A 13,517-nucleotide genomic window follows, 5' to 3' on the forward strand; every position below is an offset into this window, starting at 1 on the left:
ACATCTTTTGCACCATTAGGTGCATATAGTCCCAATAACAGCGTTTTTTTCCCATTTGATGTTATTTCCACTGCTACAAATCTTCCATCCTTATCTTTAAATACCAATTTTGGCTCCAGGTCTTGTTTAATATAAAAAACTACTCCCCTTTTTTTCTGGTCAGCTAACGAAAAAAATTCCCTTCCCAATTGTTTGTTCCATAAAAATTTATAATCCTTTTGTTTAATGTGGACTTCTTGCAAACAAATTATATTACAATTTTGCTTTTTAATCCAATGAAAAGTTGCCCTTCTTTTTTGTGGTGAATTTAGTCCATTAACATTCCAAGACAATAGTTTGTAATCCATCATGGTGCAAATTCTTTATTTTCTTCAAAAAATCTCCTCAGTTCTCGGGCATTTGTGATCGTGACTCTCTTCCCCTGAAGTTCAAAGCTCACACCCTCGGGGATTATCCATCTATACCTTGTGCCATTGTCTTTCAATTTTTCTGTCAACTTTTTATATGTTCTCCTGTCATTTATCACTTCTTTCGGTAGCTCCTTCATAATTCTCACTCTGCTACCTCTTACTATCAATGATTGTTCAAAGTTTCTCTTCATAATCCTTCCCACCATTTCCTTTGTCATGAATCTTACAACCACATCTCTTGGTAAGTTATTTTTTTTGGCATATAACGAGTTGACTCTATACATGTGATCATACATGCTTTTAGTCTTATCAGGGTCTTCTAAGAATTCTGCGATTATGTTTGTTATATATCCTTTCAAATCATCATTCTCTTCCTCAGGTACTCCTCTCAAACGTAGCTGATTTTCCATTAATTTGCAGTCGTGAATCGTCACTTTTTCTTGTACTTTCAGCAAGGTGGTATCATGTGTTTTAACTTTCTCCTCCACCTCCTGTACTTTCTTGTCTATTTTCCCAATTTGGTTTTTGAGGTCATCCACTTCTTTTTTAATCACTGTAGTAAGTTCTTCCTTCAACTCTTCCATCATTTTCTTAACTCCTTTCATAATCCTGGCTTCCATAGCCTCCATTTGGTCTTGCATTTTTTCTAATGAAAGGGCTCTTGTTCGGAGCTGCCTGGGCTCTGACATTTAAGCAAAGAGCAAGGGGGATGCAATTAAAATACCAAAAATTTCCGTCGCACAATTTGCAAGTTTGACTACCAAGTTCAGAAGGTCTAAATTTTCTCTCTCAATTAAACTTTGTTCTGTTTTCTTCTGAGCTTCCCAGGCCCAGATATAAATTTTTGAAAAAATTTTCCCCTTTAAAAAAATGACGAAATTTTTGACCTCACCAATTTAAAATCTGACAGTCAGGTTCAATAGAGCAGGGCTTGCCCTTTCCAGCAAGCCCAATTTCGCTGGTTTCTGAGCCCCCAAAGCAAAGATATTTAACAAAAAAGTCTTTAAAAAATCCAAAATGGCGGCCGCGATTTTTTCTCCTTTTAAAGATTTTTTTTCCCCTTTTAAAATCACCCCAGGAGCCCACCAATAATGTAGTCAATAGTTCTTATCTTCTTACCCTTTTCCCTGTCGTTTCTGTCACTTTTTAAAGTCCCAAATCTTTTTAAAACGATGTTTTAAATTGGACCTCCCAGCAATGGCTGCCGATGTTTCTCTATGATGTAGAGTAGGCTTTTTTCTTTACTGCTTCCTGTCTCTGTCACCTTCAACCTTATAGATTGCTTGACGCACTTCCTGTCTTGCTCAGTAGAGTTAGAGGACTGTTCCAGTATATTCCTGCGCAGTATGGTTGTTTACATTCCACAAATCGTAAGTAGACACAACAATGATTTCTCTTCAATTTTTAGCAGTTTTTAACACTGTCTTTTATGTCAAAATAGTCCAAACTTCACCCTTCCCTTCTTCTACTTGCAAGTTTTATATTTTCCCCTTATTTCCACCTTTAAAACGTCTCTTTAGTCTGTAAATAGCTCCGGAGTGAAAGAAGAGTTTCTGTACCTTTTTTCCTCTGTTTATCCAAGTTCCACTGGTCTTCCAAGACTTTAGTTGTTTAAAAATGTCCCAGAAGGTTAGGATCGTGACGAGCTTATGCCAAATCCATGGCTCTGAGAGATCTTGCAGACGATAATTTTGCAAACTTCTGAGACTCCTCAAAGCCTCAAAGGACCCTTCTCCAAAGCTCCTTTTCAGCCAAGGTAAATCTCTTCTAAAGTTTTTAGTGCAAGTCTTGGACCTTTCTCTCACTGAGAAAGGTAGGCAGTGGGCTTTGGTTTGCCCTCCACTACCCCGAACAAGACCTTCAGCTTGCTCCCGTTACGAGAGACAACTCAGCTCGCCATTTTCCTCCCCGGAAGTCGGACAAAAATAAATTCTTCACTCCAATCATGGAAATCATTTCAAGGGCCACAAGGATAGATGGCTTTTAAAGGGGGAATTAGACCACTTCATGGAAGATTGGTCCATCAACAGCTATTAGCCATGGTGAATCAAGGTGGCCTCAAGAGCCAGTTTGGTTAAATGCACGGACTCTTATCTGGGAGAACCAGGTTTGATTTCGGGTTTGATTATTTGGGGGAACCAGCTGCTGGAATGGCCTTGGGTCAGCCATAGCTCTCGCAGAGTTGTCCTTGAAAGGGCAGCTTCTGGGAGAGCTCTCTCAGCCCCACCCACCTCACAGGGGGCCTGTTGTGGGGGGGGAGGTAAAGGAGATTGTGAGTCGCTCTGAGATTCTTCGGAGTGGAGGGCGGGATATAAATCCATTATCTTCTTCTACCTCACAGGGTGTCTGTTGTGGGGGAGGAAGGTAAAGGAGATTGTGAGCCGCTCTCATACTCTTCGGAGTGGAGGACGGGATATAAATCCAATATCTTCTTCTACCTCACAGGGTGTCTGTTGTGGGGGAGGAAGGGAAAGGAGATTATAAGCCGCTCTGAGACTCTTGAGATTCAGAACGAAGGGCGGGGTATAAATCCGATATCATCTTCTTCCAGGTACAGCAAACCTCTGGATACCAGTATTAGCAAGCAACATCAGAGGAAGGTCTTGGCCCTATGGCTTGCCTGAGAAGGCTTTTGTCAACGTGACAAGTACAAAGATCTTCAATCTCTTATTTGGTTCCTTCTACTAGTTAGAGCAGGGGTGTCAAACATGCGGTCTGGGGGGCTCAATTTAGGCCCTCAGAGGGCTCCTATCAGGCCCCTGAGCAACTGGCTGTCATCTGCTTCCTTCCCCCTCTCTCTCGCTTCCTTCTACATAACAGCTTGCTTTGCAAGGCTCGCTCAGTTGCAGAGGAGCTACAAGTCTATTTTCACCATTGGCTGAGGCTCCTCCCTTGGGGAGGAGAGATAGTTTGCTTTACGAGGCTCTCTCAATTGCACAGCAGAGCTACTGAGCCAAGCCTCTCTTCCTTCTATTAGCTGAGGCTCCTCTCCCTCCTTGTCCCCTGGGGAAGGAAGGAACGAGCCAGAGGTTCCTTTGCCCAGTTCCCTGGATCCTACGGGAGAAATACAAAGAAAGCACCTTTAAGACCAACGAATGCTAATGTTTTCAACAGGTTTTATTTTATTTTTTTTAAAAAAACTTTAATTGTGTTTGTCTGAGTCTTTTATAAAGCTTATATTTCTGCTACCTAATTGTACACAGGTGCATACATGGCCCAGCCCGACACGGCTCGTCCCAACAAAGCCTCATTTATGTCAGATCCGGCCCTCACAACAAATGAGTTTGACACTCCTGGGCTAGATGGACAACATTTCGTTTCACACGGCAACCTATCACTTTTCCTGCAGGTCCCGCAAACAGACCTTATTATAGAATCAAACACTGTGATAGCTGACTTCAACAAGACACTATTCATCAATATATGCCCACTTCTTCATAAAACAATATTACAGTTTTATTCAATATCATAATAAATTTTGGCACCTCACAAAAGCGTTGAACTGTTTCTTGATCAACTGTCCTGTTCCAAATTTAAAAAGCAGCTGTTCAGCAACGTTTCATATAAGTATAAGTCAAAATTTAAAGAAAGCTTCGAAGAAACTGGAGCACTCCCCAATCAGAATCGAAGGCAAACTTCGAACAAACGTCAAAATTGACCAGCTTGACCAGGTTCGGGCTTGGGCAAACTTCCAAACTTGACCAACTTCTTGAATGACTTCTTAACAAGTCCCTAGGTGACAACGCTCATTTTGTAAATCTAATCTTCGTCAGAAGAAGAACAATGTTGGATCAGAAAACTTATCCTGACTGAGTTTACAAACACTCAGATTATTCAGAGGTTGTCGTAAGTACTGCAACTGTTATCTGCAATTAAACACAGACATGCTATAATAAATTTACAAAGCCCCATGAAACTAACAAGGGGACGGATATCCGTTGTCAACGCACCAATCTTTCTGCATTCTAACTCAGGGGTGACAAACTCATTTGTTATAAGGGCCGAATAGGACATAAATGAGATCTTTTGGGGCCGGGCCATGTGTGTACCTATTTATGATTAGGTAGCAGAGATATAAACTTTATAAAGAACACAGACAAAACACAACGATTTCTTTTAAAACCTTAAAACATCCTAAACATTAGCACTTGGTCTTAAAGGTGCTTTCTTTGTATTTCTCCCATGGGATCCAGGGAACTGGGCATAAGAAGCTCTGGCTCTTTCCTTCCTTCCCCAGGGAACCAGGAGGGGGAGGAGCCTCTGCCAGTAGAAGGAAAAGAGGCTTGGCTCAGTAGCTCTACTGTACAATTGAGAGAGCCTGGCAAAGGAAGCTATCCCTCCCCCCTTCCTCCCCACGGGAGAAGCCTCAGCCAAAAGGAAAAAAAAGGTTTTGTTCTGTAGCTCCTGTGCGATTGAGCAAGCCTGGCAAAGCAAGCGGTTATGCGGAAGGAAGCGAGAGGGAGAAGGAAGCAGACAGAAGGCAGTTGCCTGGGGGCCTGAAAGAAGCCCTCGGGGGCCTGATTCGGCCCCTGGGCCACATGTTTCACACACCTGCCCTAGAGATCGTTCACATCCCCTACTCCAGGGATCACCAAACTTGCTTGACGTAAGAGTCAGCTAGAATAAATGTCAGATGCTTGAAAGCCACAAAACATGAATGTCAGAAGAGGGAGGGAAATGGGGGAGAAAGGCACCAAGAAAGCTACTTTAACTTCAAATTCTTTCCCCAAGTGGGGGCTTCAGGAACTGCACAAAATATGTGAAAGAGTCACATGTGCCTCTCAAGCTGCAATTTGGCCACCCAGGCCTACTCCTTGGTCCTTTTTTAATCGGAGATGCCACTACTGAGCCACAGCCCCTTCCCTGAGCCACACTCTGTGCGTATAATTTACACACTCCTCCCCCCCCCCCCCCCGCACAATTTGCAGGACGCATTCAAAGCCTTCTGCTTCATTCAAGTCTGCATTCATTTTCTGTGCTTCAAAACTGGCAGGGAAAAGCAGTATCCAGCCTTTCTTAGTCTTTGATAATTACATGTTATGCTTAATAAAAATCAAGAACCGCTGCAGACACCAATTTAACATCCCGAATGTGAACACACAGAATTGGAGCGCCAGCGAGACTGCCTTCTGAACAAGGACATCCAGAACGGGACGCCAACAACTCTTGTCCTTGACGCAAGTTAGCTCTGACAAGCAGACGAGCATCTGAAGCACTTCTTGATTTTTATTAAGTGTAACATGCAATTATCACTGACTTCCACAAAGTTATTAGCCAGCCCCTCGAAAGTCGATTCAGGTAGCCGGCTCGAGGTTGACCCAGCCTCCCATCCTTCCGAGGTCGGTAAAATGAGTACCCAGCTTGCTGGGGGGAAAGTGGAGATGACTGGGGAAGGCAATGGCAAACCACCCCGTAAAAAGTCTGCCGTGAAAACGTTGTGAAAGCAGCGTCACCCCAGAGTCGGAAATGACTCATGCTTGCACAGGGGACCTTTCTTTTCCCTAGCTCTTGGAACTCCGTGGCGCAGTGTTAAAGCTGCAGTACTGCAGTCCTAAGCTCTGCTCATGACCTGAGTTCGATCCCCAGTGGAAGCTGGGTTTTCAGGCAGCCGGCTCGAGGTTGACTCAGCCTTCCAGCCTTCCGAGGTCGGTCAAAGGAGTCCCCAGCTTGCTGGGGGGAAAGTGTAGATGACTGGGGAAGGCAATGGCAAACCACCCCATAAAAAGTCTGCTGTGAAAATGTTGTGAAAGCAGCATCACCCCAGAGTCGGAAATGACTCATGCTTGCACAGGGGACCTTTCTTTTCCCTAGCTCTTGGAACTCCGTGGCGCAGAGTGTTAAAGCTGCAGTACTGCAGTCCTAAGCTCTGCTCATGACCTGAGTTCGATCCCCAGTGGAAGCTGGGTTTTCAGGCAGCCGGATCGAGATTGACTCAGCCTTCTATCCTTCCGAGGTCGGTCTAATGAGTCCCCAGCTTTCTGGGGGGAAAGTGGAGATGACTGGGGAAGGCAATGGCAAACCACCCCATAAAAAGTCTGCCGTGAAAACGTTGTGAAAGCAACGTCACCCCAGAGTCGGAAACGACTGGTGCTTGCGCAGGGAGACTACCTTTACCTTTAAGTTCCCTGCACATCACCGGCTATCGTTACTAAATTCGGTGAGGAATAATAAAAATAAATGTTATTTATTGCATTCCTGGCTCACTTTCCTAACTGAGACCCACGGCAGATTATGCAGCGCAGGGCAATGCAATCCAATTGCACAAGAGAGTTAATAAGCAATGCAATAAGAATGGGATTACAAATTAGTGATGCACTTTTTTTGCAATAGAAAACCTGACACAGAGCGATGCAGGAAACGGAGTTACAAACACTGAAGCAAGAGTAGGACAGTGCACACAACAAATACATCCCACGCACGGCAGTACAGACCAAAGTCCTGGTCCCTTGATAAAAGTGCTTTCCTGAACCCTTTCGCTGTACTATATCCCTAGTACCTATGACTGCCATACTCTAAATCAGGGATGGACAAACTGTGGCTCGGGAACCACATGTGGCTCTTTTGCACATATCATGCGGCTCTTGAAGCCCTCACCATCCTGTCGGCCAGCTTGGAGAAGGCATTTCTCTCTTTAAATCACTTCTCCAAGCCAAGCCAGCTGGCGGCTTGGAGAATGCACTTAAAGTTGCTTTCTTTACACCTCTCCCTCCCCTATCTCAGAGGTGACCAAACTGTGGCTTGGGAGCCACATGTGGCTCTTTAACACACATTGTGTGCCTCCTGAAGCCCCCCACTGCCCCATCAGCCAGCTCGGAGAAGGGTGATTAACATGTGGAATTCACTGCCACAGGAGGTGGTGGCGGCCACAAGCATAGCCACCTTCAAGAGGGGGTTAGATAAAAATATGGAGCAGAGGTCCATCAGTGGCTATTAGCCACAGTGCGTGTGTGTGTGTATATATTTATATATAATTGTTTTGGCCACTGTGTGACACAGAGTGTTGGATTGGATGGGCCATTGGCCTGATCTAACATGGCTTCTCCTATGTTCTTATGTGACACAGAGTGTTGGACTGGATGGGCCACTGGCCTGATCCAACAGGGCTTCTCTTATGTTCTTATGTGACACGGAGTGTTGGACTGGATGGGCCACTGGCCTGATCCAACAGGGCTTCTCTTATGTTCTTATGTGACACAGAGTGTTGGACTGGATGGGCCACTGGCCTGATCCAACAGGGCTTCTCTTATGTTCTTATGTGACACAGAGTGTTGGACTGGATGGGCCATTGGCCTGATCCAAAAGGGCTTCTCTTATGTGACACAGAGTGTTGGACTGGAGGGGCCACTGGCCTGATCCAACAGGGCTTCTCTTCTGTTCTTATTTCTCTCTCATTAAATCACTTCTCCAAGCCAAGCCACTTAGTGGCCTGGAGAATGCATTTAAAATTAAAAGTTGCTTTCTTTCCACCTCCCTTCCTCCCCCTTCCCCATCTATTTTCCTTCCTTCCCTCCTCATGGCTCTCAAGCATCTGTCGTTCATGTCTCGTGGCTCTCCAACATCTGGCATTTATTCTATGTGGCTCTTAAGTTAAGCATGTTTGGCCACCCCTGCTCTAAATGACGCTATGGTTTTAATAGTACCCAGAAGATGAAGAAGAAGATATTGGATTTATATCCCGCCCTCCGAAGAGTCTCAGAGCGGCTCACAATCTCCTTTCCCTTCCTCCCCCACAACAGACACCCTGTGAGGTAGATGAAGATACTGGGTTTATATCCCGTCCTCCACTCCGAAGAGTCTCAGAGCGGCTCACAATCTCCTTTACCTCCCCCCCCCCACAACAGTCACCCTGTGAGGTAGATGAAGATATTGGATTTATATCCCGCCCTCCACTCCGAAGAGTCTCAGAGCGGCTCACAATCTCCTTCACCTCCCTCCCCCACAACAGACACCCTGTGAGGTGGGTGGGGCTGGAGAGGGCTCTCACAGCAGCTGCCCTTTCAAGGACAACCTCTGCCAGAGCTATGGCTGACCCAAGGCCATTCCAGCAGGTGCAAGTGGAGGAGTGGGGAATCAAACCTTGTTCTCCCAGATAAGAGTCCGCATACTTAACCACTACACCAAACTGGCTCTCAAGGAGTAACAGGGCATCTCTGCCAATCAGATGCATAAATAAACATAACAGCTTTGGGAAGTTGGTTAAACTCTGAACACATCCACCTTTAGCACAGCCAAGCTATCAGCAGCACACCGAGGAATTAACAGACAGCTCAGGAAAAGTTTTTCTCCTCAACATAAAAGGGTATTTAAAAGTTTACAAGAGCACGCAAAGTATCAGCAGAGAAAAAGCAAAGAGCTGGGGGGAAACATCACCTACTTTAGACCCAACTCACCCACTTCGATTATCCTGAATATCCACATTTTGCTGTTTAAAACACTCTCACGTTCCCCCCTCCGCCAAAAAAAATTCGATGCATGCCTTTTACAGAACTAACAGACAAAACAGTAATGACAGAGGGGCAATAAGAGGTTATACTTTCCATGGTTATAACAAAGAGAGACTGTTCTTTGAAGGGGGAGGAGAGAGTGCTCATGTAATGGAGACTGGGAAAGGCATTTGTTCAAGGGGTTGGCAGGTTCCCCCTTGGCCGTCAGCAGCGAGGCAGAATTACCAACTCCAGGCTGGGATTTAGGGGTTGAGTCTGGGGAAGCCAGAGACCTCAGTGGGGTACAATACCATTAAGTCCATCCTTTAAAGCATCCGTTTTCTCCAGGGGAACTGATCTCTGTAGTCTGGAGAGGAGCTGGAATCCCAGGGGTTCCCCAAGTCCCACCTGGAAGAGGCATCCCAAGCTGCGGGGGGAGAGGTCATAACTCCATATTGGGGGGGTGGGCCTCTTCTATGAAGAGGCCAATAGCCCATCTCACCAAACTGGAGAGCCAGTTAGGTGTAGTGGTTAAGTGTGTGGACTCTTATCTGGGAGAACCGGGTTGGATTCCCCACTCCTCCACTTGCAGCTGCTGGAATGGCCTTGGGTCAGCCAGAGCTCTGGCAGAGGTTGTCTTTGAAAGGCCAGCTTCTAGGAGAGCCCTCTCAGCCCAACCCACCTCACAAGGTGTCTGTTGTGGGGGAGGAAGGGAAAGGAGATTGTGAGCCGCTCTGAGACTCTTCAGAGTGGACAGTGGGATATAAATCCAATATCTTCATCTACCTCACAGGGAGTCTGTTGTGGGGGAGGGGGGAAGGGAAAGGAGATTGTGAGCCGCTCTGAGACTCTTCGGAGTGGAGGGTGGGATATAAATCCAAAATCATCATCTTCTTTACTGGGAGGGTCTTCTTTCTAACTACAGAACTAGGGAACTACGAAACTAAAGAATCAGGAGGGAGCAAAAGTGCAAAGGGGGGGAGGTCTAAAGAGACAGGTAATGGGGGGGGAGAAGTTCTTCCCATATTGGGGGGGGGGGGAAGACCTCACCCATGAAACAAGGAGAAGAGGCTATAGAAGGGGTGGCCAAACTTGTTTAATGTAAAAACTACACAAAATAAACGTCAGATGTTTGAGAGCCACAAAACATAAACGTCAGAGTTTGAGAGGTGGCTGGATGAAAGGAAGGAGAAAAGAGAGGTGAAAAGAAAGCAACTTTAACTAACTAACAGGTAACGGGGGGGGGAGAAGTATTGGGGGGGCCTCCCACCCATGAACTAAGGAGAAGAGGCTAGAAGATGGGGAAGCAACCTTACCTTGTTTTCCTGATTAGGAAACAATTCCGTTTTAGTGCTTCCTACCCCCAAACACACAAAAGGAAACTTATTTTAAAATTGGGGGGGGGGGCTTGTGCAAATTCAGTTTCCTTCTTCATGCACTGCCCCCCCCACACTTATAAACGTGGTTACAGACATGAAAAGGGGTCAAGGGGCAACCCTATGACTCCAGCTGGAAGAGATTAGCTCCTTTCCCCCACAGCCTTGGCTGTCATGTGCAGCCGCTGTGGCCATTAGTAAGAGCAGCGTCTGTGCAACACCTGCAGAGAATCTAGATTACCAAGAGCACAAAAAGAAAAATAAGTGGGTTCTGGATGAAGTCAAGCCTGAACTCTCCCTAGAAGCTAAAATGACCGGAGGATCTTGTACTTAAATCACCTTAGGGGAAAACAGGAATCACTGGAAAAGACAACCATGCTAGGAAATGCTGAATGCTGGAGGAAAAGAGGAAGAGCCTACAAGAGATGGAGTGACTCAATAATAGAAGATCTAAGCAGGGCTTTCAGCAGAAGACATTATGGAGGTCATTAATACATAGAGTTGTCACAGGCTGAAACTAGTAGCACAAACAAAATCCAACAGTAGTAGACAAAATCCGAGTAGCACAAACAAACTCTGCTGTGATAAATGCACATGTTAAAGACACACACACCAGAAACAGACCCCCCCCCCCCTCCAAATACTTACAGGGATTCTTTCAGGGTTTTAGTGCTCCCCAACAAACACACAAAGGGAAACTTATTTTAAAATGGGGGGGGGGCTTGTGCAAATTCAGTTTCCTTCTTCATGCATTGCCCCCCCCCACCTAAACGTGGTTGCAGACATGAATGGGAGGCAAGGGGGGAGGGGAACACAACCAGAAATAGCCCCCCAAAAAATACTTACAGGATTTAGGGGATTCTTACAAAAATTTGGTGCTCCCCCAATAAACACACAAAGAGAAACTTATTTTAAAATGGGGGGGGGGGCTTGTGCAAATTCAGTTTCCTTCTTCATGCATTTCCCCCTCCCCACTTAAACGTGGTTGCAGACATGAATGGGGGCAAGGGGGGAGGGGAACACCCCAAACACACACCAAAAATAGCCCCCCCTCCCCAAATCCTTACAGGGATTCTTACAAGGATTTAGGGGATTCTTACAAAGATTTGGTGCTCCCCCAATAAACACACAAAGAAAAACTTATTTTAAAATGGGGGGGCTTGTGCAAATTCAGTTTCCTTCTTCATGCATTTCCCCCTCCCCACTTAAACATGGTTGCAGACATGAATGGGGGGCAAGGGGGGAGGGGAACACCCCACACACACACCAGAAATAGCCCCCCCTCCCCAAATACTTACAGGGATTCTTACAGAGATTTAGTGCTCCCCCAACAAACACACAAAGGGAAACTTATTTTAAAATGGGGGGGGGGGCTTGTGCAAATTCAGTTTCCTTCTTCATGCATTCCCCCCCACACTTAAACGTGGCTGCAGACATGAATGGGGGGCAAGGGGGGAGGGGAACACCCCACACACACACACCAGAAATAGCCCCCCCTCCCCAAATCCTTACAGGGATTCTTACAGGGATTTAGTGCTCCCCCAACAAACACACAAAGGAAAACTTATTTTAAAATGAGGGGCTTTGTGCAAACGGAGCTTCCTTCTTCATGCATTGCCCCCTCCCCCAAATGTGATTGCAGATGTGAATGGGGGAAGGGAGAGGAAGACCCCCCCACACACACACACCAGATACTTACAGGGCTTCGGCTGCTGCCAGGCCGCTCTGGGCCACCCTCGCCTGGTACTTCCATGGCGTTGAGGAACTGAAGAGGAAACGGGGGGGGGGGTGTAAAGGGCCTCTCTTTTCCCCCCCCCCAGCTGAAAGGCACCGCGCATGCGCCCTGCTGACCCCTTTCCCTCGTTGTTAGGGACTCTCTCTAAGGGGAAGTGGGCGTGGCTTCTCCCGGGGCGCCTCCTCCTGGCCTCGGCGCGCGAAGCCTAGCGCGAGCCAGAGCCGTTGAAAGTAAGCAAAGAGAGCTGCCGGAAAGGAAACACGTGCCCGCCCAGAGGCGAGGCAGAGCCAATGAGCTCAGTCGCTTCTTCCCGGCCCCGTTCCTATTGGGCGAGGAGAAGGCGCGAGGCGCGTTGGTTAGCCAGTGGAGGGACGGGTCCTTCTGGCGAAGGCCCGTGGCTGATGAATGGGGGAGGCGGGATTTCTGAAAAGCCCGGATAAAGGCGAGTCGGATACGGCGGCCGCCATCTTGTGTTGCCGTAGCCTGGGTTCTGATTGGAGGGTTGGGATTTTGAAATAACGTTGGGAGTTGTTTAATGGGAAGGGGGAAAGGAAAGTATCCCGCCTGCGCAACTATAGCAACTAGAGCAGGGGGGGCCAACGGTTGCTCTGCAGATGTTTTTGCCTACAACTCCCATCAGCCCCAGCCATTGGCCATGCTGGCTGGGGCTGATGGGAGTTGTAGGCAAAAACATCTGGAGAGCTACCGTTAGCCACCCCTGAACTAGAGCATAAACTAGACTTAATAAGACATTGTGGGGCAGCGGTTGGAGTGTCAGGCTAAGATTCAGGAGACCTGGGTTCGAATTCCTAGGGTTACCAAGTCCAATTCAAAAAATGTCTGGGGACTTTGGGGGTGGAGCCAGGAAACACGGGGTGGAGCCAGGTTGTGATAAGCAAGTGAACTCCAAAGGGAGTTCTGCCCATCACATTTAAAGGGACCGCACCTTTTAAAGGCCTTCCCTCCATTGGAAAGAATGAAGGATAGGGGCACTGTTTTTGAAGCTCATAGAACTGGACCTCCTGGTCCAATCCTTTTGAAACTTGGAGGGTATTTTGAAGAGAAGCACTGGATGCTACGCTGCAAATTTGGTGTCTCTACCTCCTAAAACAGCCCCTGATATCAGTGGATCAATTCACTATTATACCCTATGGGAATTAGGGTTGCCAATCTCCAGGTGGGGGCAGGGGATCCCCCAGCTTGGAGACCCTCCCCCCGCTTCAGGGTCGTCAGAAAGCGGAGGGAGGGGAGGGAAATGTCTCCTGGGAACTCCATTATTCCCTGTGGAGATTTATTCCCATAGAAAATCATGGAGAATTGATCTGGGGCTCTGGAGGGGCTGTTTTTTGGGGTAGAGGCACCAAATTCTCAGTATAGCATCTAGTACCTCTCCTCAAAATACCCCTCAAGTTTCAAAAAAGATTGGACCAGGGGGTCCAATTCTATGAGCCCCAAAAGAAGGTGACCCTATCCTTCATTATTTCCTATGGAAGGAAGGAATTGAAAAGGTGTGCCGTCCCTTTAAATGTGATGGCCAGAACTCCCTTTGGAGTTCAATGATGCTTGTCACAGC

The sequence above is a fragment of the Heteronotia binoei genome, chromosome 9 (genome assembly GCF_032191835.1).
Source record: "Heteronotia binoei isolate CCM8104 ecotype False Entrance Well chromosome 9, APGP_CSIRO_Hbin_v1, whole genome shotgun sequence".
NCBI lineage: Eukaryota > Metazoa > Chordata > Lepidosauria > Squamata > Gekkonidae > Heteronotia > Heteronotia binoei.